The sequence below is a fragment of the Pyxicephalus adspersus genome, chromosome 2, assembly GCF_032062135.1.
Source record: "Pyxicephalus adspersus chromosome 2, UCB_Pads_2.0, whole genome shotgun sequence".
NCBI classification, from domain to species: domain Eukaryota; kingdom Metazoa; phylum Chordata; class Amphibia; order Anura; family Pyxicephalidae; genus Pyxicephalus; species Pyxicephalus adspersus.
This window is the reverse complement of record NC_092859.1, coordinates 21,748,380-21,773,496: the sequence shown is the minus strand read 5'-3', so window position 1 is coordinate 21,773,496 and position 25,117 is coordinate 21,748,380. Positions and strand designations below refer to the sequence as shown.

The following is a 25,117-nucleotide window of genomic DNA, read 5'->3' as shown; positions in this document are numbered from 1 at the left end:
ACAGGACAAGAGAAGTATTACTTTGCAGAGTCTATACATACAGAATAAGGACAGATACCGAAAGTAAAACCCAGAATATAGCACGTGAGAAGTATTACTGTGCAGGGTCCTTATGTACAGAATAAGGACAGATACTGAGAATTACACCCAGCATGCCCTATACTGTATGTGTCGTTGACATGCATTGTGATGCATTGTTATCTAGATCAATGCAATTCTTCCAGCATGGTGCACTGGGGTGCTTTACTCAATGAAATGAACTGCACCATACAAATAAGTTCAAACTAGCAGTATTTTTAACCACTTTGGTTAACCGCTGTGAATTATTTTTCAACCACCCCTAAAAAAAAGGTGGTTTTCAGCTCCAATGACTTCTTTTGATGCTGTACACCCATAATGCATACCTACAAAAAAAAAAAAAAATAAATAAAAAAAAAACACTGCATGCACAAGCATTTCTAAATGCCTGATAAAACCCTATAACCCAGGGGTGTCAAACTCAAATACACAGTGGGCCAAAATTAACATAGACAAAGTCGCGGGCCAACCTTGAAATTTATTGAAAAAATTGAGGCGTACTTAATCTTATGAGTGGCCCGCGGCTGGAACTCCCTCTTCATTAAAATAGTACCGCTACTACAAATTCCCTGCATTACTTGCATCTATAAAAATAGTCCAAAGGTGGGCCACGCATAGGCATAGGCCGCTGGTCTATAGACGCGAGTGATGCCGGGAATTGGTAGTAGCGGAGCTATTTCAATGCAGCGGCAGGCCAGCTGCAGGTAATATTTAGGGCCAGAGTTTGACACCCCTGCTATAACCAATGCCAGGCACCAAGGGGTTGACAATAGGAACCCGAAAGCAGCCACTGTGGTCTCAACATAGCGTAAGTGTAATGCACATTAACCAATATTACAGAGAATTGCAGACATGTACCGCACAGATGTGAATCCAACCTTAGAACCATTAGTGCAGAGTTCTAGTCCCTCTTGGATAGCACCCCCCCCCCCCCCCGAGAATTCAGGATAATATTGGATATAACCCCCTCAAAGGTTGGGAACTGTGCAATGCTCCTCTTGTTTCTACATTTGGCCAGGCCGGAGAGCAGGAAGATCTGTGATGATGGAGGGAGAAGTCCCGCTCTGCTTGCATCTGGAAGACATTAAACTCTGACGCACGACTGTGTGCTTAATTCCCCGGAGTCGTCGTGTTCTCTGCAAGGCAGCACTAGAGACTAAATGAGTAAAAAGCAGTGAGACAGATGTAGTTTGTATAGGGGGTGCAGGCTCTAATGTAAAAGCAAAATGAAAATGGCAACTATTCTTCTCAATTCATATCTAGATTTCAAATATTGGTAGAAATGATTGGGGTATTTCACAAAGAAAACTCCCTGCACACTCACCAGCCATTCAGCATAAAATAAATAAATAGATCTGGTGCACTGGAGGTCTTCAGCTCCCATTGTGCTGTGCTGGACTTTCAATGTGTCTCTGCACCTTTAGGAGGTATTGGCTACCCCAGGCATACCTGAACTCAGTATAAGAACTGTAATATACAGTATATCCCAAAATAGGAGCTCAGTTCCATCTTCAGAGGGGGGTCCTGGTGAGGCAGTGTGGCTTTCACATATATCTACAAAAGTATTGAAATAACAAAATGATTTGAACAGTATACAAGGTGTTGTTTTTGGACTATCAGGCAGACGTTTGTATTATATTGGTCATTATGGGAAGGCACAGCATATAGAATGGAGGTGTATCAGTTGCTGACCCTACCGAACATGTACCATGGTCACCTGCTAAACGGTAAAAGGTATTTGCACCCCTTCTACAGGTGGGATGTTTCCGAAGAAGGACAATGATATTAATACAGCATGCAAAGATATTTTATACAATTGTGCACTTCTAACCTTGCAGTAACAATTTGGAGAAGGCGATTTTCTGTTCCAGCATGACTGTACCCCTGTGCACAAAGCCAACTCCGTGTGGATATGATTTGTGGTGAGAAGGAAATTGAGAAACTTGCACAGTGCCCTGACCTGATTTCCACTAATGAATGGAATTGTGAGGCAGGTTTTCTCATTCAGCATTAGTACCTGACCTCAAGAATCGGCACAAATTTACACTGACGTACTATAAAAGAGGAACGCTTACCCAGAAGTGTGGAGGTAGGCACAGCTACAAGAGTGGGGGTTCAAATGAATGGCCAAGGTTATGAAAAGGAATGTGGAATCAGCACATAAAGGTGGGATGAGACTTTTGTTGTAGAGTGGAAGGTGATGGACTCCTCCTCATAATGCAAGTGGCATACAGTAATGGAGCAAAAATCACAGTATGGTGCAGCACGAAGATTAAAAAAAATGAATCATATTATTTATTTGAAAGATCGTCTCGCAAAGGTGGAACATTCTTCAGCCAAATGGTGAAGGGACCCATTTCTGAGATATCTATCACACACATGCTCGGCTCCTGTGTACCCAGTGATCACTCCAGTTCATTTTCTATTGCTTCTCTAGGTATTATAAACCACAATTATAAAACCACAATATTTGGAAAATTGTGCTTGTATAAATGGAAAAAAAAAAAATGAGCACACAAGTTGAGGAAAGTCCTTCAGCAACCTACCCTTTAAGCATAGAAGCTGATTATGGTGGAGTGTATTCTGGCAGGAACTTTCATAGACAACAATTTTTTTTTTGTTTTTTTTGACAACATGGTTGAAGTGACTGTCCATGGTATCTTTATAAAGAGGATAACCTATTGCAGATGACTTTTCAATACTCAATATTCTCTGGTTGGTTCTAAACCTACCTAAAAACAAAGGCAGATCTGCTGCCAATGTTGTGCTTTGACTGAACCATCCAATAAAAAATTCCAATCAGCGATTGCTCAATTGGAAATACCTAAACACTGCATACACATATAAGAGAATCTGCCCATGAAATCATTTTCCCCAGAAAAACTCCTCGATTCAGATTTCCAATAGATTTACTCAACCGTTTGAACATGTGATACAGTTTGGGTATTTTTGATCCATTTTTACCAATTGTCTGATCTATCCGCAAATAAAGGATACCCAAAAAAACTCTCTTGTTAATTGTTAAAACACCTTTCAGATACAATCTTTTTTTTCTGATTAAGAAATTTCAATTTGCAAGTTGCAATGCAAAGTGCAGAAAATGGTGCAGTATCAGCATTTACAGACCACTCCACGTTAATCACAGCTGGGTATACACCAAAAAAAATGGGGACACCGGATTAAGGTTGCACAATGGTGACACACATGGGCAGAAGCAGGACTGAGGATGGTGAGATAGGGACTGGCACCAAAATACAAAACTGCCTATCCCTACCCATCTATTTCAAGTACTGTATGCCATAACCAGGGCCAACTCCATACAAAGGCCGCACCACAATGGGTCTGAGCACCCCACAAGATTTCAAAGATAGCTTTGATGGTTAAATACAGGAATTTTGGAATATTATCAGCTTTCTCCTGACCAGTCAGAGGTGGGAACATACCGGCAATATATACCGGTACAATGACATGAAATATTGGTAAGCGCCCGGCGAGTTCTCAGCCACAGCTGTGTCATCGCGTTTCCGAGGCAGAAGAATAAAAAACGTGAAGCAGAGCGCCGTCTCCTGCCAGAACGCCAATTAATTTAAACAAGCACTAGAGATCTTCTTATCGGCTAAACAAACATTCCATTGTTTAATTAAATCAGCCCAATTCAATGAGATGAAAGCCGAGACGGCGATTTCACAGCGAATGGCTGGCGATGGTGCAGTGCAGAGTCGTTTCTGGGCGGAGAGGATTACACGGAGCTGGACAAGCTAATTAGAGTTGCAATTCAGATCTAATTCTGTGCGGAGAATCTATTGACTCAGTGCCGAAGGTGGACCCGGCAATAAAGGCACGTGGGATGTGCCGGGGCAAAGTGCAACCTGTGAAATGAAGATACATTGTAATCACACTGTGAGTTCACATAGACGGCAAAATCTTCACAACCAGGACCAGTTTATACGATGTTTCCAAAGTCCTGAACAATCCGATCTGTGCACAATAGCACCAATGATACATTTACTGCCAATCTCCTCCAACTCAAACTGAGTGCAATCTATTTTATTCACCATAAAGGTAGGAAGGGCAGAAGGTTCCCCTAAATGGTGACATTGGTTGTGATCACCACATTTAGACAACCACCAAACCTTTTATTTTTTTTTTTCTTCACTTTCTGGGTTAAACATTTATAAATGAAGATCAGAGTGGAGCAAATAAATAAATATTAAGATATGTAGCTGATTTTGATAAATGTTGCCAACCCCTAAAAAAATAATCTAATGCTGCTGTTGGAATCTACAGGGGACTTATGCTATTTTTAGTAGGGACTGCAGCCTCTCGTCACATGATTTTCTGCTAGCCAACCTCCGTTTCACACCGTGATGTGTTGGGGCAGGGCAGAGCAGGGTGGTGCTAGAATTCAGGAACACGCAGGCTGCATTTCTTTAAGCTTGGATTCAGCAGGGATGAGAAAAGGAGATTACTTTGCAGGCTCTTTGCTCTACTCCTCAGTCTGTGTCATATGATTATACACAATGAGCACCGTCCTGTAATAGAGGAAAACCAACAGCTGGAAGAATTTAATGAATGTGGACAAGAAGCTTCCTTTTTGAACAAAGTTTCCTCCGCACTGCTAAATAAAATGTCTTTGCAGTTGAATTATTCAATAAAATGCAATGGAAACTTTCTGGCAAAATCAGAATTCATATGAGTGTGTATTGTAGATGCTGGAGAAGTAAATCTACTCCAAATTTCTGTACACCTGCTGTGCCCATTATGAAGGATTCCCACCATTCTTGTGATAGTCCCAGGTCTGTAAACCCAGGTCCTCACACCTGTTGTGTCCATTATAACGCCCCCATCATCATCCTTGCAGAGTTCCTAGGTCTGATCAACTGAAGATCTCATTCTCAGGAGCTTTCTCTATCTCTGTGCTGAGTCCCTGGTTCCGTGCACCTGTTGTGCCCATTATAAAGATTCCAATCCTCCCTGTGCTGAGTCCCTAGGTCTGCACACCTGACGTGCCCATTATGAGGGTTTTCTATCACCCCTGTGCTGAGTTCCTAATTCTGCACACCCGCTGAGCCCATTATGAAGGATTCCCACAATGCTTGTGCTGAGTTCATGGGTCTGAACACCCACTCTGCCCATTATAAGGGATTCCGAAAACATATCAAATAATATCCGGTGACTCCACCAACGAGTGAAATATTTATGTTAGGTTAATGTGTTGAGCTTTTCAGCCAAGCAGAAGTTCTCACTTTTTATATGTTGCCATTACCGCGCATCTTAGCAGGAAATCCTGGAAAATTCCACATTAAATTACTCTGCAGTCTGTTGGAGAATATGTTGGAGAACTCCCGCAATCCCTCTGTAGAATTCCTCCGCCTTTAAGCATCCCAGATAATTTATTGTTGCAGATTTTCTCCCCACCCGGATCAGATATCGTCCTGGACGGTTCCCTCGTCTTCATCCCCCTGTTATTGTTTGGTGTTTGTATATTTATCTCTGGATTTAATGAAAAACAAACACCATTATCCAGACGCTTCCATATCCCTCCCTTTATATGCAGTGTGGAGGTGTTTTCAGAAATAATGAAGATTCACATGTGTGGGAAATGATACAAAAAATAAAATAGGAAAATCAGGAGATGATGCACACAATAAATGATCACGTTTAGTCTGTTTTCCATAATAAAGAACACAACATTCACTCCAAACTGTGTGTGTATCAATCCACCCAAGGGCTTCACTTGTGGCTAAAAACTGCAGCATTTACCACTCCTTGGTACTTACTGGCAATTGCTAGATGCCTGGGAGTGGCAACAGCCAAAAACGTGCTTTTTGCAGACATTTATAAACGCTTGTACAAGAAGTACCAAAGCCTGGCAATGCAGTGCAAGATTTTTTGTTCACTTTATTTTCCACTTCCAGCATTTCTGAATATCTGAAACCCCTAAAGAAAAAAAAAAGCTAGAAAAAGCAGGAAAAAAGCAGTTCAAGTCTATGGAGGAGGCTGGGACGGCACACCTCCCTTTATGTATCTGAAAAACAGTTTGGAAGTTATGATCCCATTCATTTCAATGATAACCACGATCGGGCCGGGTAATATTGCAGAAAAGGGCAGGTGATGACCCTTTTACAATATACCCACCTACCTGCCTAAGCAATGGGTTGCAATGGTGAGTAGTAATGGCTCCCAGTTGGGTTCAGAATTAACCCAGTTTGCAGATATGTAATTCCTCTCTGTATTGGCGGTTCAGGCAGTGAACTTACTTTTAGGATGTCAATGCATGCAGAATGCTCCCAGTGTGTCCGTAACCTGCTTTTATAAACTCTCCAGTAGTAAATTATATGTAACGACCCTACCTATGCCATGGCAGTGTATCCATAGATGGCACTGGCGGTCATCAATTTGATGACCTGAATTGGTAGTAGTTGGGATATCCAGAATATTATCAGAGATGACCAAATGACCGGTCAGCAGTAAAAACTGGACCGTCATGCGCACGGACGCCATTTCCGCGCTGGACAACTCTCTAGCGTTCACTAATTGAGTTATGAAAATTTAGACATCGGTATCTTTATGTTCGTGAAACTCGTCCACTGATCTGCATAAATATAATCCATAGGACGGTCGGAGTGACGTCACCTCTCGGCTAATGTACCGAGCAGCAGACGTGCCGTCATGGAAACCCCTGAACATAAACAGTGAGCACAGCTGCCTGACGCGCGGTCACAAAGGTTAATTGTAGCGCAGAATGGTATGGAGGATCGTATAGGAAACCGGCCAGACGCCAACTCCCAGCGGACTACTCAGAATTTCACTGTAGACATACTGGGAGTTGTTGTTCTGATACAGAAAATGTAAAGCTTAACTGAAAGTAATTGAGTTTGCTTTGTGCACTGTGTAGAAAACATTATTGTAAAAATCCCAGTCTTCACCTTTATTCATCCATTGCTCTATTTCAGCTGCATGGTGGGTTTCTTCATGGTAATAACACTGGGCCATGTTTATATAATGGGCATTGAAAAGGACAAATGTAGTCTCCACAGTCCAGGTGACAACAGCAACATTCACATAGGGGGATCACCAAATACCCAGCTTTACACCTGTAGCCATGTCCAGGGGCATTAAAAAGAAGTGACCACTGATAACCACAGAGAGGATGGTGATGAGGCTGCTCAAAATAGGCCCTGTGCCCTGCTGGGGGTTATTATTGCTGGCCATGACACTTGCTGGGGGTTATAATTTCTGGCCCTGAAACTTACTGGGGTTATTATTTCTGGCCCTGAAACTTGCTGGGGTTATTATTTCTGGCCCTGACACTTGCTTGGTGTTATTATTACTGGCCCTGAAACTTGCTGGGGTTATTATTCCTGGCCCTGACACTAGTTGCGGGTTATTATTTCTGGCCCTGAAACTTGCTGGGGTTATTATTTCTGGCCCTGACACTTGTTGGGGGTTATTATTACTGGCCCTGACACTTGTTGGGGGTTTTTATTACTGGCCCTGACACTTGTTGGGGGTTATTATTTGGCCCTGACACTTGTTGGGGGTTATTATTACTGGCCCTGACACTTGTTGGGGGTTTTTATTACTGGCCCTGACACTTGTTGGGGGTTATTATTATTTGCCTTGATGCTTGCTGGGGGTTATCCTTTCTGCCCTGAAACTTGCTTGGGTTATTATTTCTGGCTCCGACACTTGTTGGGGGTTACTATTTCTGGCCCTGACACTTGTTGGGGGTATTATTGCTACCCCTTATGCTTGCTCAGGGTTATCATTTCTGGCTCTGGCCCTTGTTGGGGTTATCATTTCTGTCCCTGAAACTTGCTGGGGTTCTTATTTCTGGCCCTGACACTTGCTGGGGTTATCCTTTCTGGCCCCGACACTGGCTGGGGGTTATCATTGCTGGTCCTAACATTTGCTGGCTCTGAAGCTTGTTGGGGATTACTCTTGTTGGCCATGACATTTGCAGGTGGTTATCATTGTTTTTCCTGACACTTTCTTGTAGTTATTAATTTTTATTCTGGCTGGAGAATATCATTGCTGAACTTGAAAAGTACCGGGGATTAATATTGGATGCCCTGACACTTGCTGGAGGGTACTGATGGCACATTCTGGGGGTTATCATCCAAAGACTACTGGGAGGTATTAATGCCAGCCCAAAACTTGCTGGAGAGTATTGATGGCCCCGAAACATGTGTTGGGTTAGAAGTGCTGGCCCTTACACAAACAATGGGGATTCCAGCAATCTTTTTATGTATCTTCAGGACATATTTTGTATCAAATGTTGCAAGGCAATAAGGGACATGTAGTTCACTAAGGTGAACTTCTGGTGTTGTGGTGTCCGAACAAGAATCTTCATTGTAGGATCACAAGATTTATTTTCAAGAAAGTTACCTTTTCAAGGGGTTAAATATAACTTTTGAAATTACATTAACATGTCAAAGCAAATGTGAAATTTTAGTAGTTAGGCTTGTATCTATTGTGATGGTGAACCCCAAGCGGCACGGCCACACTTATAGCTTAATATGCTAAAACTGACTTTTCTGCTTAGAGTCAAAACTTTGCCATAAAAAATGGCTTTCTATTGGCTGAAAGGCTTGGCAGGCCGGAGATGTGACTCACAGCTGGCACAGGTATGGTAATTGGGGGTCCCTGGCACTTTTCAATTACTAGATGGAGACTTTTAGGGCCTGCAGCAATTTTAAACATTTAGAAATAAGCAGAGCTGTAAATGGCAGGAGTTGGAATATTCATCTCACTAATGGGGAAATTGTTTGCATGAGAAAGACATATAACCCTTGGTCTGGATGTTGTTAAATGAGAATAAAATGTCAATATAATGGGGGAAAGCCATGAGATTTCTGCAGCCCCAAGCAAAAGCCAACATGACCTTTCCACAGGGCCAGCCCAAAGATTACAATCTAATCTTCCCGTTTATTTACATTCATTTCACTTTTAATTAACTCTGAAGCCACATATTGTGGAGGTGAACGATTTCCTGATTCTGTTTTGCCCTGATGAGAATGTTGGGTCCCTCAGTCCTTCGTGACGATATCCAGCTTGTGTCCTCGTTAGCGATCTGTCCCTGGAATTTATCGTCCAGCTGTCCGTATGCTGCCTAAAACAAACATCGATCATTCCAGACAGATATTCTGAAGTTTTTATTTTAAACTTTATGGTGTTTTTATTCTCAGAACTGGTAATTTATTCGTGTGAAGGGGTGGTCACTGTAGCACGCCTTCGATGGATAAAAACGATAAATTCTGAGGAAATGTTCCTGGCCAATCACAGGGGTCACCAGGATGGAATATATCTCAGGACTTGAGACGTGATCTTACAAAGTTCAGAAACAAAAATCCCCAACTGTCCAGAGAATAAAAGCGAGCCAAAGTCCGTCAAGTTCACAGAAGGCGGTGCCGTCCCAAATCCCACAGAGGAAATCTGCAGATGGAATCACAAGGATGTGCGTGTGGGGAAAGAGGCCGGGACTGTCCCTGCAAATGTCCCTATATGGTGCCATTACCAACATCAGCATTTAGTCTTTATATTCTATTCTACCAATTCTATTTATCATAAAAAAGCAATAAAAGTTTGCTTAGTTTTAGTTTTAAAAAAAAAGGAATAGACTCTCTGTCAGTCTGTGTCCCCACTGGAGATATTTATCCTTTATATTGGTCCTGGTGTCAGCAAGACAGGAAGTGATAAGAAATCCCAAATTTTGAACTTTCATTGTGCTTATCATAGCCTATCGCATGTATCAAGATACCCAGGAATGGAGGATTCCTACCAAGAAGCCTCATACAGAAGTACATTAATAAAGCGTACCTGTCAGACCCGACCATATGAGCAATTTCAGACTATAGATTTCTATAATTGTAGAGGCGATTGTAATATTTTTTTTTTATACCTATTATTAAAGCAGAACTAAACCTAAACTAGAACAAATTCTAAGCAGGTAGATTGAATATTGACAGGTGATGTCCCTTCTGCAATAAATTAAACTTGCCTGCCCATTCGCAGTCTTTTTATCAATGTACACCGAGATGCACATGGGCATGCCGGGAATGCATGATCTCCTGTGCGCATGCGTGGGAGTTACATCATTCTGGCCTAGCCAGTCAAAAAAGGCTGAAGATCAGGAACCTGGAAGACGATCAGGTGAAGATAAAGGAACCCACAATGAAGCAAGGACAGGTGAGTGTAATTAATAAATTGTGAACAAGCAGGTAAGTTTATTTCATTGCAGAAGGAACATTGCCTGTCGCTTGTGCAAAAATCAACCTGCCTGCTTTTCCAATTAAAGTTTAGTTCAATTTTAAGCTTAATTTACCTTTTCTGAGTCTGACTTTTCAGCTTTAGTGGCGGAGGTTGGAGCTTCTAAACTCTGATTGCCTAAACCTCAAACAATTTCTCCCAGCTCCTGAGAGTGCATAACCGTTTCCAAAAACAACTGCTGGCCTCCAATACCCCGTGAGCGTGTGAAACCTCGGCACTGCCACCCAGGCTTTAGAAGGGTTCTGACCCTTGGTGCCGGTACTCCAACATTACATCAAGGTAAGGTTTGTGTTAAACTGAAATCTGATGCTGTAACTTCTCCACCACAGACGGCGCTGCCATTAATCTTCACCCACCAGTCGCCATCACACCGACAAGCTGCTTGGACACTGTAGATGTTTATTGTTTGGTGTTGTTGGCTGCAGCTCTGTAGTTCGGCTTCCTTCTGTTTCCATGGCTAGGATGGCAGATGTTACACGCTGCTCGCCGCAGCACAGAAGGGGCCTCGTGTCTCACAAACATGTTACATTAAACACACACGGAGCCGCCACCAGATCCATGTGGAAAGTTGGGCGGCAGCCCGGGAAGACGAGTCTTTGTAGAGGGTCATTAAGGACAGGGCAGAAACATTGCACAAATAATAAAGGAAAAATCACCTAAGAAAGCAGCCAATCCCAGCAGCCGAGGCCAAGATGTTAGAGCGAGCGGCACCACGCCAAAATCTAAAAACAAAACAAAGCCGCAGCACATAAACTTCTCATCAAACGCTGCGCAATGCGACCAGGAACAGCCGCCAGAGTGCAGGATACAGAACCAGATCCGGCCAGTCATCCAGTGCTGGGAATGTCGGAGACTCAGCAACAATCCGCCGACCGTAAATAAAAATAAACTTTTGTAACTGGGCAAAAACAATTATCAATCTTCGAGGAATATCCGCCTCCCATTTTACAATCCCCATCTGGCGGTCCAACTGAACTTCAGTAAACAGGCAAAACCCAGAGTAGAATCACTTAGCTGGAAGATAACTGGAGACAGTTAGGCAATAGAGACAACTGGGATATAACTAGAGATAACCAGGTAAAAAGTAGTGAGAGCTAGGAGATAACTAGGAGATAACCTGAGACAATTGGGGGATAACTAGAAAGGAATCAAGTAACTGGACCATAATTAGAAAACTTAAATATAACAAGGGGATAACTGAACTCCCAACCAACAGGAACTAGAAGATAACTAGCACATAATTAGAGAGAGATCACCTGAGAAAACTAGAGATCACTAGAAATGTATAAAGTAATATCTAAAGGCAAATAGAAGATAACTAGTAGATAATCTGGGACTAGAGATATTCAGGAACATATAGGTGATAAGTAAATGGTATTGAAAGATAACTAGAGCTTAGTGGATAACCAGGGACGACAAGAGATACCTAGGTGATAACAAAAGGCAACTAGAAGAAAACTAGAAATAACCCCCCACAAAAATCTAGGTACATTTGTGGTCAGCAATCCATAGTCAACAATAGTCCCTGGCACATTTATGGTCAGCAATAGTCCCTGACACATTCATGGTTAGCAATAGTCCCTGCCACATTTATGGTCAGCAATAGCCCCTGGCACATTCATGGTTAGCAATAGCCCCTGGCACATTCAGGATTGGCAATCCATTGTCAGCAATAGTCCCTGGCACATTCATGGTCAGCAATAGTCCCTGGCACATTCATGGTCAGCAATAGACCCTGGCACATTTATAGTCAGCAATAGTCCCTGGCACATTCATGGTTGGCAATCAATAGTCAGCAATAGTTCCTGGCACATTCATGGTCAGCAATAGTCCCTGGCACATTCATGGTCAGTAAAAGTCCCTGACACATTCATGGTCAGCAATAGTCCTTGGCACATTCACGGTCAGCAATAGTCCCTGGCACATTTATGGTCAGCAATAGTCCTTGGCACATTCACGGTCAGCAATAGTCCTTGGCACATTCATGGTCAGCAATATTCCCTGGCACATTCATGGTCAGCAATCCATAGTCAGCAATATTCCCTGGCACATTCATGGTCAGCAATCCATAGTCAGCAATATTCCCTGGCACATTGATACTCTGATGAGTTCCTTTATAAGGCCATTAGGAAAGCAGCTCTGCACGTGCCAAGCTTGGCACCCTACAACTAGAATAGTAAAGAGAACCTGTTATAGTGGAAGTACATAGGCTGTCACTGCTGAATTGTTTTGAGGGATACACATTCCAGGGCTATCATCCTAATCCCTAATTTTATATCAATTGTTTCAGAAAAAATGGGTCATTGCCATCTATATGGCTCTGACAGCAGAGGATAAAAGAAAAATTTAGGGATTGGAAGTTTTCCACCATCTATCGTACAACTGATCCCTATTGGTGACGTAATGCGATTGTGCAACTTTGTCTTTCTGCGATCATCGCTGTGATAGTATCCACCAATGATAGATGATCCCTGTCAGGCCAGTGGGTGCTAAATTTTGTGACCACCTGGTGACTGAAAACTAGTTTGCAGGAGGAGCTGGGGACTTGGTTAGTGCCATGAAATGGAAATGGAACTGCTGACCATCGGATCACAAATTTACTGTGCTCAGCTCTGCATACATTCAGCAGACTAATGCACAATTCGGAATTCAGGCCCATCGTGATTGGTGGATTAGGAGAATTCCTGCAGTCAGCTTTGTCGGGATAATTATAGGACTGGGATTCGTGGGTGCCGACTGGGAATGAGAAGTGTCACAGGAAGTGAGTGGCGGTGAGTTCAAAGGTGACAACGTTCAGATAGCGAAACGCAGCTGTACATCAGACATCTGTTTAATGACGTCAGTGGAGAATCTCCCCGAATTTGGTTTTATTATTATAAACCAGGTAACACGTTCCCATCACCCCTCAGTACGGGAACACAGATGTCCGCTCCTCAGCGGAAACCACTCAGCACGTCCTGATAACCACATATCTAACGTATAGATCGCATGCACGCTGGGAAAAAGGCGCATCGCTGGTACCGGGGGGTCATTCCCAGGGGGGGCTCCATGGAAATGATTGAGTGCAGCTAATGAGCACTCTTTCACCCCTCCATATTATCCGCATACCAAATGGCGGATTGGCGGGCCCGGCCTTTTATTCCATCCTGGAGGCCTCGTCGTTCCCACACCCTTGTGTCATCGGATTTCTTATCACCCGCTGCCGGCCTGTTTTCATTCCTCCATCGTTTATTTTTCGTATGAACACAGAGGGGACAGTTCCAGCTGAGGGACCCTTGGCTTTGAGAAATGCATGAAAACGGCAGATGACCCCTCTCGGCCTGTGACCGCGGCGTGTCCCGCTGTGTAAGGTTTTCATCGTCCCGCTGCGTCTGTAAGGAAGGCTGAGACAAATTGCAGCTCCACATAGGAGCAAAAATAAGACGATTATTCATGGAGACAGATGTGTGTTGTTACAGCTGTGCCTGGTATAGTGGCTCCAACGACATTCACACTAGCAGCCATATTGGAAAGAGGAGAAAAGGGCCATAGCGGTTTCATCATTCTGTACACCATAAAATATACAACAACTGAGAAAGGTCATTTTGTGGCCATGTGCACCTTATATACATGCGCCTTCAATATGGCCACACCTACTATTGCAATTAAACTTAAGGCTAAATCCAACAAAAGTCACAAGTTTCCCCAATATAAATTAACTAAAACTAAGCCACACTCCCAATAACACTTTTTTTTTACAATGGTGTACAAATTAGCAGTGATGATATTATGTGATGTTTCACATTGTATGATGATGATGGTGATGGTGTCATGTGATCAGTGATGACATCAGGTGATAATTGACGGCCAATGTAGTGAGAGCGGGCATAGTTATGGGGTCACGTGATTATCCAGGGCCAATGTAGTGAGCGCTGGCATAGTTATGTGATCATTCAAGACCAATATATTGAAGCTTACAGAGTAATGACATCAGGTGATCATTCAGGACCAATCCAGTAAAAGGTAACATTGGTAACATAATGCAATCATTCAAAGCCATTGTAGTTACAGCTGGTATAGTGATGACATCATGTGATAACTCAATCCAATCAAGTGAAAGGTGGCCTTAGTGTCATCATGTGATCTTCAGGGTCAATATAATTAAAGCTGATATACTGATAAAGTCATGTGATCATTAAGGACCAATGTAGTGAAAGTTGGTATACTAATGAAATCATGTGATCTTTAAGGGTCAATGTAGTGAAAGCTGGTATAGTGATGATGTCATGTGATCATTAAGGACTAATGTAGTGAAAGCTGGTATACTAATGAAATCATGTGATCATTAAGGACCAATGTAGTGAAAGCTGGTATACTAATGAAATCATGTGATCATGTAGTGAAAGCTGGTATACTAATGAAATCATGTGATCATTAAGGACCAATGTAGTGAAAGCTGGTATACTAATGAAATCATGTGATCATTAAGGGCCAATGTAGTGGACGCTGGTATAGTGATGATGTCATGTGATCATTAAGGACTAATGTAGTGAAAGCTGGTATAGTGATGAAATCATGTGATCAATAAGGACCAATGTAGTAAATCTGGGAAACATGGGATTCTTGACATCCTGGGATGGCCGCTTCATTCTCTGCTGTTTGTCCTGTAAGTAACTGAGTCTCATCTAACAGAAGAGCCATGAGGGAAGCAGAGAGAAATCCAAGGCTATACCCGGGTTAATAGTGAGGCCAGCCCCACTTTGGTGACACAAAATGCAATCCTGATGCATCTTCTGCCACTCTTGTCATTAATGAAGTGCCTATTGAGTGTTCCGGGCTGCCTCACATTGGCGCACACATGTGCGTGTTAATGGTTAATGTTCATAGTTACCATTTAACCATGAAAGGGTTGCTGGCATCTATTCCTGTTTAAAGGGTACAGATGAGATATATTTTACCCTATTGTGTTGTGTCCCCAAAGTATCCGCCACCATTATTCTGGAAGCACAGCACTGAAGTCCTGGATTCAATCCTAAGCAAGGCTCTGTCTGCATGGAGTATGTATGATCTTGACAAGGATTACAATACAATAGCAACAGGAAGAGCTGTGTTGTTAATGTAAACATAGAAGAGCTCTCCCATTGGCTGTTGGTTGTTAGGACCACTGTTCATTGAGTGGAGCTCAGACTGATTGGGTAAAACACATGCACTTCTGATCAATGTTCAATCAATATCTCAACAACTTTTACTTCATTGGCTATTAACTATCATATGACCCCTTCACACTCATGTTTCACTGCATTGGTTCATAACTATCACATGACCTCTTCACACTCATGTTTCACTACATTGGCTGGTACCTATCACATGACTTTTTCACACTTCTAGTTTTCACTCCAATAGCTCTTAAGGGCGTGTTTATAAATTAATGAATCTGACATTCACGGAAACATTCTCTGGTGGAAAATCTTACAAGTGCATGTGTTTTGTGTCAGTGATTGATTTTCCACCAGGTAATGTTTCGGTGAATGTTTTATGAATTTATAAATAGGCCCCTAATTGTTGACCTGACATTCTAATACTGTCAGTTTTCATAACATCCCCATCCTCATATTCCCAGTTTTCACTCTTAATGTTCACCTAACAGCCTCAACTCTGGCAATTTTTACTACATTGACTTTTACTGATCACCTGACATTCCAATTTCTCTTTACTGGACCCTAGCAATCACCTGACAACCTGAGGTTTTAAGTTTTCATTTCATTGGCTCTTAGTGATCACCTGACATCCTCATACAGCCAGTATTCACTCCATTGGCTCTCAATGATCACCTGAGGCAATGCTTTCTCCTGCCTTCAGCAGACTGATGGTTATCTCTGCCTAGGCAGTCAATAAATGGGGCTGATGGACGGCTTTTTGATAATAAAAGGTGGAGATTTTCTGAAAATTGGCACTGTTGCTGTATAAAGTTCTTGACAGGTCCTCTTTAATGAAGACCAGGCACATACCTGTGTGATCCAAAAGGCAGGAAATCAAACAATCTAATCTCTCCTATATATAAATAGTGCGGATTCCATTCAAACGACCTAAAATGTGCAGCACTTGACCGCTGACGGAAAAATCTAAATATTTATGTAACACCGCGCTCCTATATTAAACAAATCTATATGTCAGGAGGAAGCTGAGCCGGCTCTGGGGCCATCGTTTATACACCGGGGTGTCAGCTGATCTGCCAGGCCTTCATATCAATAGGGCGATCACCCTCTTTTCCAGGGTCACATGACCTTCATCACATGACATGTTAAATGGCAAAATATGAATCTAATATCTATATCAGTAGTTCATTAGTGGTGGCTCAACCAATGGCGGTAATCTATTGTCGTCTGATGAGCTGATGATTTCCAATGACTGTGGCGCCCACACACAATACGGAATCACCATCAACTCCATGGACTGGGTTGGTGTCTCAGAGATGACATGTAAATTAAGGTGCCTGTGCACAAATGTCTGACACAGATCAGACCTTGCTGCAACCTCTCACATTGTGACTTGCTACAATGTTGCAATCTGATGAGAGGAGACTGAGGAAATGCTTCCCTCTGCCTGCAGCAAACTGATGAAATCATCTCAGCCTAGCCAATGTCACTGACAGAAACTGATATTTAAATCATACGGTATATTGTACACTATGAATAGTAATGTCACTTTTAACAGATGACAGCCCAGGAAGAGTTTTTTTGAGGCTTCACCTGCCGTGGCGCAGCACAGAAGGATCAGGTGTCTTCTGTCCCTGATTGCTGGAAATTTCCAGGCGGCATATGCAGGTGACACGGAGCCTGGGACACGAGCCACTGACACAGAACAGCAATGTCCCAAGGGCACAACATGTTCACAGGTGACGCCAGACACAGCGATTGCTCCCTCCCAACAACGAATCCCTGTGCTGGCACTTCAATACCAAAGAGAACCAGTCACTGGCTAAGGCCATAAATGTTCCCTTTGGGCTAGTGTGACCCCTGCACCCAAACCTGCAGTGATTGTCTGTAATTCGATGATAATGAAAGGGTTGCATTGTGAAAAATGCAACATGCATTATATTGGTGCTGCATTGGGAAGTCCACTGAAATAAATGGCTGCTGGGCAGCACACTGCGACCTGTGTGCATTTTATAAAACTCATCGCACACCTATAGTGATGACTGATGTCACATCACCCCCGACCACAATGCATCATTGTTCCAGAAGATGGAAAGGCATGCAATGGTGACACAACCATCAATATTATTCTCCATCCCGCCCCTGTACTCAGCAGCAGAGCAGAGAAGGATGGATGGATTATTCCACAAACCTAAGTGAAAGGAAAAGCATGGGTGGAAAGAAAATGACCCCACCAGGGATGGTTTTAGACATAACGGGCCCCAGATATGATGTGGGGGCCCCAAATTCCGGATCCCTGCACATAATGCCATTCATCTGGGGCCCATGGAGAAGCCAGAGTGCTCCTTCGCTAAAACTAACCCCGACCCCCTGTCTTCCAAATGATTCTTGGCACAATTCTGGGCTGCAATATGTTGTGAAGCAGGAAACCATTCTCACTAGTCTGTGCAGATCACGCATGCGCTTATACACCAACACATGTGAATCACAACAACAACAACCCACATCATATGCATTGGTGTGCTGCATCGCCATACATTCCTAATGGCATGAAAATGCCCAGCACACGGCAGTACAATGCCATCGGGCAGCTCATTTATTACCCAACAATTAAAGTGAACCATAAAAATGCATCGCGCAGCCATTGTTTTGTGCATTTTACACATTAGAATTCCACATTTGGCTTGTGACATAAAGGTCCTATTTATAAAACTGTTTTCATTTCTGCAGTAAGAAGTAAATTTGCGTATTTGTTACTTGGCCGGACGGTGCAGAGGATTCTGGGTGTAGCTGTGTACAGGGCTCGCAGGTTTTGCATACAGAATGATGAATGTCAATAGGAGAAAAAAAAAGAGACACCGAGAGATAAAAACATGAGAAGTGACGTCCAGCTCGGGGATACTGAACACTGCTCCCTGTAGATTAGAGACAGACTCCCATCTGGGGGATAGTGATAGAGCCTGCGCTCACCACAACTTCACCAAATGTGTCACTTCTACCCATACTGCGTCACCACCATGTCCTGATATGACACAGATCAACACACCCAGAACACACAACTCACCAATGTCCCTAATCCCAGCCCTCCACCTGTAATGTATGACTATGTGTTCTCTGTACAGCACTATGGTATATGTCAGAGCTATCTACTTATATACAATAGTGTGGGACATTAAAGTGTGAGCTCCTCTAGTGCAGAGACTGATTGGACTGCACTATGGTATATGACAGAGCTATTTACATGTATACAATAGTAGAGGACATTAGAGTGTGGTCTCCTCTGGTGCAGAGACTGATAGGACCGTGCTATGGTATATGTCAGAGCTATATACGTATATGAAAATAGTATGGGACATTAGAGTGTGAGCACCTCTGGTGCAGAGACTGATGGGACTGTTCTATGGTATATGTCAGAGCTAGATACATGTATACAAATATTGTGGGAGATTACAGCGTAACCTTTGGTATACAGTCTGATGTCAATGGTTCAGTGTTCTCTGTACAGCACTGTGGTATATGTCAGAGCTATATAAATGTATACAAATACTGTGTGAGATTACAGCGTAACCTTCTCTGGTGCAGAGACCGATGTGACTGGCTCAGAGTTCTCTGTACAGCACTGTGGTATATGTCAGAGCTATCTACATATATACAATAGTGTGGGACTTTAGAATGTAAGCTCCTCTAGTGCAGACACTGATTGGACTGTACTATGGTATATGTCAGAGCTATCTACATGTATACAAATACTGTGGGAGATTACAGAATACCATTTGGTATAGTACAGTCTGATGTCAATGGTTCAGTGTTCTCTGTACAGCACTGTGGTATATGTCAGAACTATCTACATATATACAATAGTGTGAGACATTAAAATGTAAGCTCATCTGGTACAGACAGTGATGTGGCTGGCTCAGGGTTCTCTGTACAGCATTATGGAATATGACAGAGCTATATAAATGTATCAAAATAATTGTGTAGTGCTGGGGTAGGGTGTAAGCTTTTCTGGTCCGGGCTATGATGTAAATAGCTTAAAGATCTATGTACAGCACTATGGTATATGTCAGAGCTATATAAATATATAAAAATAGTGTGCAACATTAAAATGTAAGCTCCTTTGGTGCAAAGACAGATGTCTTTCTCTTTTTCTGTACAGCATAACATAATATGTCAGAGTTACATAAACATATAATAATCATTGTGTCTGACTACAGTGGGGACAATAGATTGTAAGCTCTTCTGGTATAGAGACTGGTAGGACTGGTTCAGTGTTCTCTGTACATCACTATGGTATTTATCAGAGATATATAAATGTAACATTAAAGTGGGGTATTAGAATGTAAGCTCCTCTGGTACAGACATTGATGTGAACAGCTCAGTGTTCTCTGTACAACAATGCGGTATATGTCAGAGCTATATAAATGTAAAAAGAGTGTTGGGCATTATAACGTGGTACAGACATTGATGTGAGTGGCTCATTGTTCTCAGTACAGCACTCTGGTATATGTCAGAGCTATAAACATGTAAAATAGTGTATGAATATAGGGGACATTAGATTGTAAGCTCAGATGGATGTGAGCGGCTCTGTGTATCACGGTCATCCAGCTATATACCAATAATATCGGCGTCCTATACCAGAGTGGTGTTCCCTCCAGCAGGGTGGTGGTGAGGCCCTGGTACTGGGGTGTGTAGAAGAAGTACAGAGCTGGGAGAGGATGGGGGTGACACGCGGATCTGGATATTGTCTGCTGACGTATGACGCCAAGCCACAGAGCACTTAAAATATCTCATTAACAGCCAGCACAACTTGGCCTGACATTTTCCAACATTTCAGCTAAACATTTCCCCCGTAAAGTTCCTTCTCTGCCAGGGGATATCAGATTTTTGTAGACTGGGAGATTTCAGCATGTGAGAATTGGGGACAAGGCTGAACTGACGGTGACACCAATATAACCGAGGGATTGCTGTGTCTGGGCCCCTGGAGGATCTCATTTCTTCCAATCATTTTACAGTAAATTAAACCAAAACTGGATGACAGTTAGTTTGTTCTGTGAATCATAAAACAATCGTTATATTTTTAAATTTTAAAATTACTGGGTGACAACGCAAGAGCACAATTAGGACACAGGGGCATAGGGTTGTCACCCAATAACAGGAAGTGCCTGAACAAATTACAGTTTATGATATATTAACCTTTTAAATAATTTATAGGAATAATGATTGCTAAGACATCCAATATAATCCCAGAATCCTGCACAGGATGGAAATGTCAATCAATATTCTTTATATATGCCTTGTGGTCATTAGATGACCTCTCCTCCTCCAAATTTCACACCAGTGAATAATACCCCAGGCTCCCCACATGGGATCCCTACCCATACACATCCTGCGATGGATGTAATGCTGACCACAAGTGCAGCCTCAGGAGGGTCCGGAGCCCCTTGGGTCAGCACTAACCAGCACTCCTCCAATATGATGAGTCCACAATCTCTCCTAATAACATTTAGTGGTCTGAGCGCCGATGTCAGATCTTCCGTAGTCACAGAGAAGGAAGTTCTTGTGTGGGAAATTCTCTGCAATGCTCCCAGATGTCCTCCACACACACAGGAAACCTCCCAAGGAACAGGGGGACGAGGTCCACTCACACCAGATTTCTAGTTCATCTCAATCTCGTAATCAAAATTATTATTCTGCATTTATATACTGCTGACATATTCTGTAGCGTAGTACAAACTTCACAGTCATATCATAAAGTGTCCCACACAGGAGCTCACATTCTCAATGGAAGCCTAAATTAGCAAGCTTATTAAGCTATCAGTATGTTTTAGGAGAAGGACATGCAAACTCCATGCAGACAGGATTGAACCTGGGTCCCCAGGGCTGCAAGGTTGTGCAAGGCACTGAGAGATTCCCCAGACCGCAGTCAGCACTCCAGCACAGATTGAATCCATCTTTCTCACAGGTGTGATTTTACAGTTCGCAGAAATGACGTTCGGTGACCTCCGCAGACCGGTGTGACGCAGGGGTTAGGATCACACACAGAGGACACTTGTGTGGGCAGTCAGTGGGTGGCGCTCTCTGGGAATCATCAGTGCAGCAGATGGCTCCCATTTGTTTATGGGTGCGATGGAGCGTTTCACCGTCATGCTGATAGCCACGTTCAGGTGCCGCCAATTAATCGCCAAATAGTGTTACTGGAAAGATGAGTCAGCGGATGGGAACCACAGGTGGAGAAATGGTGCAGCTCAGCCATGTAAAGAGGACCTGTCTATGTATGGGAGGCAAAAAATCCAAGCATAAGCTGCCCTGGGCGATTTCTCCTAAAGAAGATGTAGACTTCACCAAACAAGACCCAGGCAATGTTTTATTTAGAGAAGGGTTAGAGCCTCCGTCAGGGTCACAAATCAGGAAATCCAAAGTCACGAGTTGTCACTAGAAGAGGTAGGGAGAGTATCGGGAAAACCAGGTCATGTGACAACAGAGAATGGATTTCCCCTTACTAGCTGGAGATATTCTTTCACTTCCTGTTGCATCTACAATACAGGAAGTTATGGTAAATCTTTCCAATGGGTTTTTTCTTTGTATGGTAGAGTTTAGGGGTAACTAAATCAAAGGGGGGCGCAGAAGAGACTTTATGGAAATAATATTAGAGGCACCTTGTGCTGTTCTAAACGTTCAATATGGCATAGAGGTAGACATAGGAAGGTGCCATTGCACAAGGGCCCCAGACCCTCTACGGCCAACAGGGGCCCCAAGTTGGTCCTTAAGCAGGATCAGATTTCTCAAAAGCCCACCTAGACCATGAACTAGCATGCCATGGCCACTAGGGGTGCCATTTTACCACTATCACAGCTGTAACATTATCATTATAATACATAAAAGTGCTTAGCATCATCAACCATCATGATTGCCACCAAAGATCCCCTTTTATCATGGCTGTCCTACTATATTTAACCCAGCAGAAGCATACTGGCCTGGGGAGAGAAAAAAGTACAAATCCAACCCTGTTTGTTGCGAAGGCCCCAAGTCATTTCTGCACAGGGGCCCGCTGTTGGCTACATCCACCACTAGACAGGTTCACTTTAATTTGGGACCAGCTGACATTTTGCTGCTTTTCATTTGCTCAACCTGAAACTGACTTAATAGGAAAGGTGGATTTTCTCTGGAGCCCCCGGAGAGTCACCGATCAGGACGCCAGACAAGCTGCACTACACACACGGCTCTTTGTGCTGGGCTGGGATCTGCGTCCAGGGTCTGCTGAGGTCTGCTCTCTGTTTATTGTGCTAAGGCCTTACAGGGTGAGTGAAATACAAGATTTGTGTTATCCTAACCCGGCCTGGCAGATGGACCGCTGTGACCACATGACAACGCGACCTGCGCAATATGGCCGACACCTGGTCAGGAACATACAGGCTAACCCTTCCAAGGTGGACACATAATGCAGCTCTGAATGACAATATGCGTACTGCCACCATATCACTGCGTCACTGCAAACATGGACAACTACAGGGTCACCGGTCCAGAAATCAGACTTATATCTACACATCAGATCCAAGCAATGCTTGTTGCAGGTCAAGCAAGGCAAGATTGGGATGATAGAAGTGGACCTGGCTCCTGGTATATGAGTCTGCAGGAGGTCAGCTGACACTATAAAATAAGAGAGAATCCCGCTAATATAACATTATCAAATGATAGATAGATAGATAGATAGATAGATAGATAGATAGATAGATAGATAGATAATAGATAGATAGATAGATAGATAGATAATAGATAGATAGATAGATAGATAGATAGATAGATAGATAGATAATAGATAGATAGATAGATAGATAGATAGATAGTAACTGCCTCCTAACAATGACATACTACACCCCAGCCCACGCTTCCCTAAAATGAATCCCTCTATAAGGAAATGTTTTAGTAATTTACCAGCCTTTCCTAGGAAGTACTCGAATATTTCGGCACATCTTCACAGACCTCATATAATTTGTCTCCCCTTAAGAAGCAGTCAATAAGAGTTTACTGAACCGTGAAACGCGTTGTATATATATAACAGTACATGTAGGGTTGAAAGAAATATTCAAGGCTTGAACATTGATTGGACCAGAATTTATTTAGGGATTGGAAATTATTCTTCGGATAATTATGAGTCTGATGTGTCTAACCAGCTAATACATTGCTATATGTATCATACTTGTAGTTTTATGTAATACAAGCAGTAATTAAAGAGCTGTTTTAACTGGTTACAATCAAGCAATATATGAAGTTATTCTTCAATAACCTTACAACTTCACATCAATTTGCTAAATCCTAATCATGATCTACTTAGTTTCCTTGCCCCCAAACTCTAACCTTGACCCTAAACCTAGGCTCCAGACCCCCAAACAGTAACCATGACCCTAAATCCTATTCATAAATCCAAGCTCTTTGCCTCAAAACTGTAACCATAACCTCAAATCCTAACCATGACCCTTAACTACAATACCCAGCATCCAAATACAAGTGTATAAGTGTTTTGCTGCAGAAATCCCATCTGCTATACCCAGAACACTATAATAATATAGAGGAGAGGGGAACACGGTCTTATTGCTCTTGGTGTTGGCATTCTGTCCTACAGCCTAGTTTTTGTATCATCTCCTTACACTATTATCATGGTAAATCCGGACAATCTAATAGTAAAGGTAAAAACAATCACAAGTTTCCCACGCACAATCACCTTTGTATAATCCCAATATATAACACTTTAGAATTGTGTAATCCCACTACACACATTGATGTTTACTCTCTCATTCAATTTCCATATTGGCCCAGATCTGCACACAGGAATATTTCTGTATCATTTAAACTAATTTTATTGGCAATCATCTGATGTTTGGCAGCACACACAAATCCTGAGTCATGTATAGTAAATACAAAGCATACATAGCATTGATTGTAGTTTATTCCAGACAACCCCAAACACCCCGTTCTGATACCCCATATGAGGCCATCAGCAACCACAGATAACGGCTCGGCCCCTGAGAGTGCCGTCACATCTCATCCGTCACACAAACTTCCTCCAACCCAATCTGACCAAATTCCAAACCATTATTGTGAAATTTCAGTCATGTTTGTACAAAATGTTTCCATCTGTTGTGAGAAGAGAGAACGTTTCTGTCTTGTAACTACAGATAATCTGTCAGCCGAACAACGTCAAGAGCTGCCAATTCCTCTCACTCGTTTTATTACAAAATGTTTTCTGTACCATTCACATCCCAATTCAGCTCTACAAAGGAGTCTCCCCGCTGCAATGTGGATACAGGCTGGACGATTGTCACCAACCAAGCTGATGATCGGAATTCCTGGGATTGATCTCCATCCCTGGAAAAATTCTCGGTTCCCATATCTGACAGCTTTCCTCATTAAAGTTAGACACCAGGTTGTCTACTATTCTGAAAGTCCTCCTGGGGACTTCATGTCGGCTTCATGTACACCAACAGGTATGGAGATATTGGGCCTGATTTGTTAAAGTTCTCCAAGGCTGAAGAGGTTACACTTTTATCAGTGAAGCTGAGTGATCTAGCAAACTTGAAATGGATTTCTTCAAAGTCGTTTGCTATTTGCTAGCAAATGTTTTCAATCCTGGACCA

At 42.7% G+C, this 25,117-nt stretch overlaps 1 protein-coding gene across 3 annotated transcripts in view; it reads right to left on the bottom strand.

Annotated features, from left to right (window-relative positions):
• PDE3A (phosphodiesterase 3A) overlaps positions 1-25,117 on the bottom strand; it is a 113,506-nt gene that overhangs the window by 61,679 nt on the left and 26,710 nt on the right. The gene's annotated exons all lie outside the window — the stretch shown is intronic.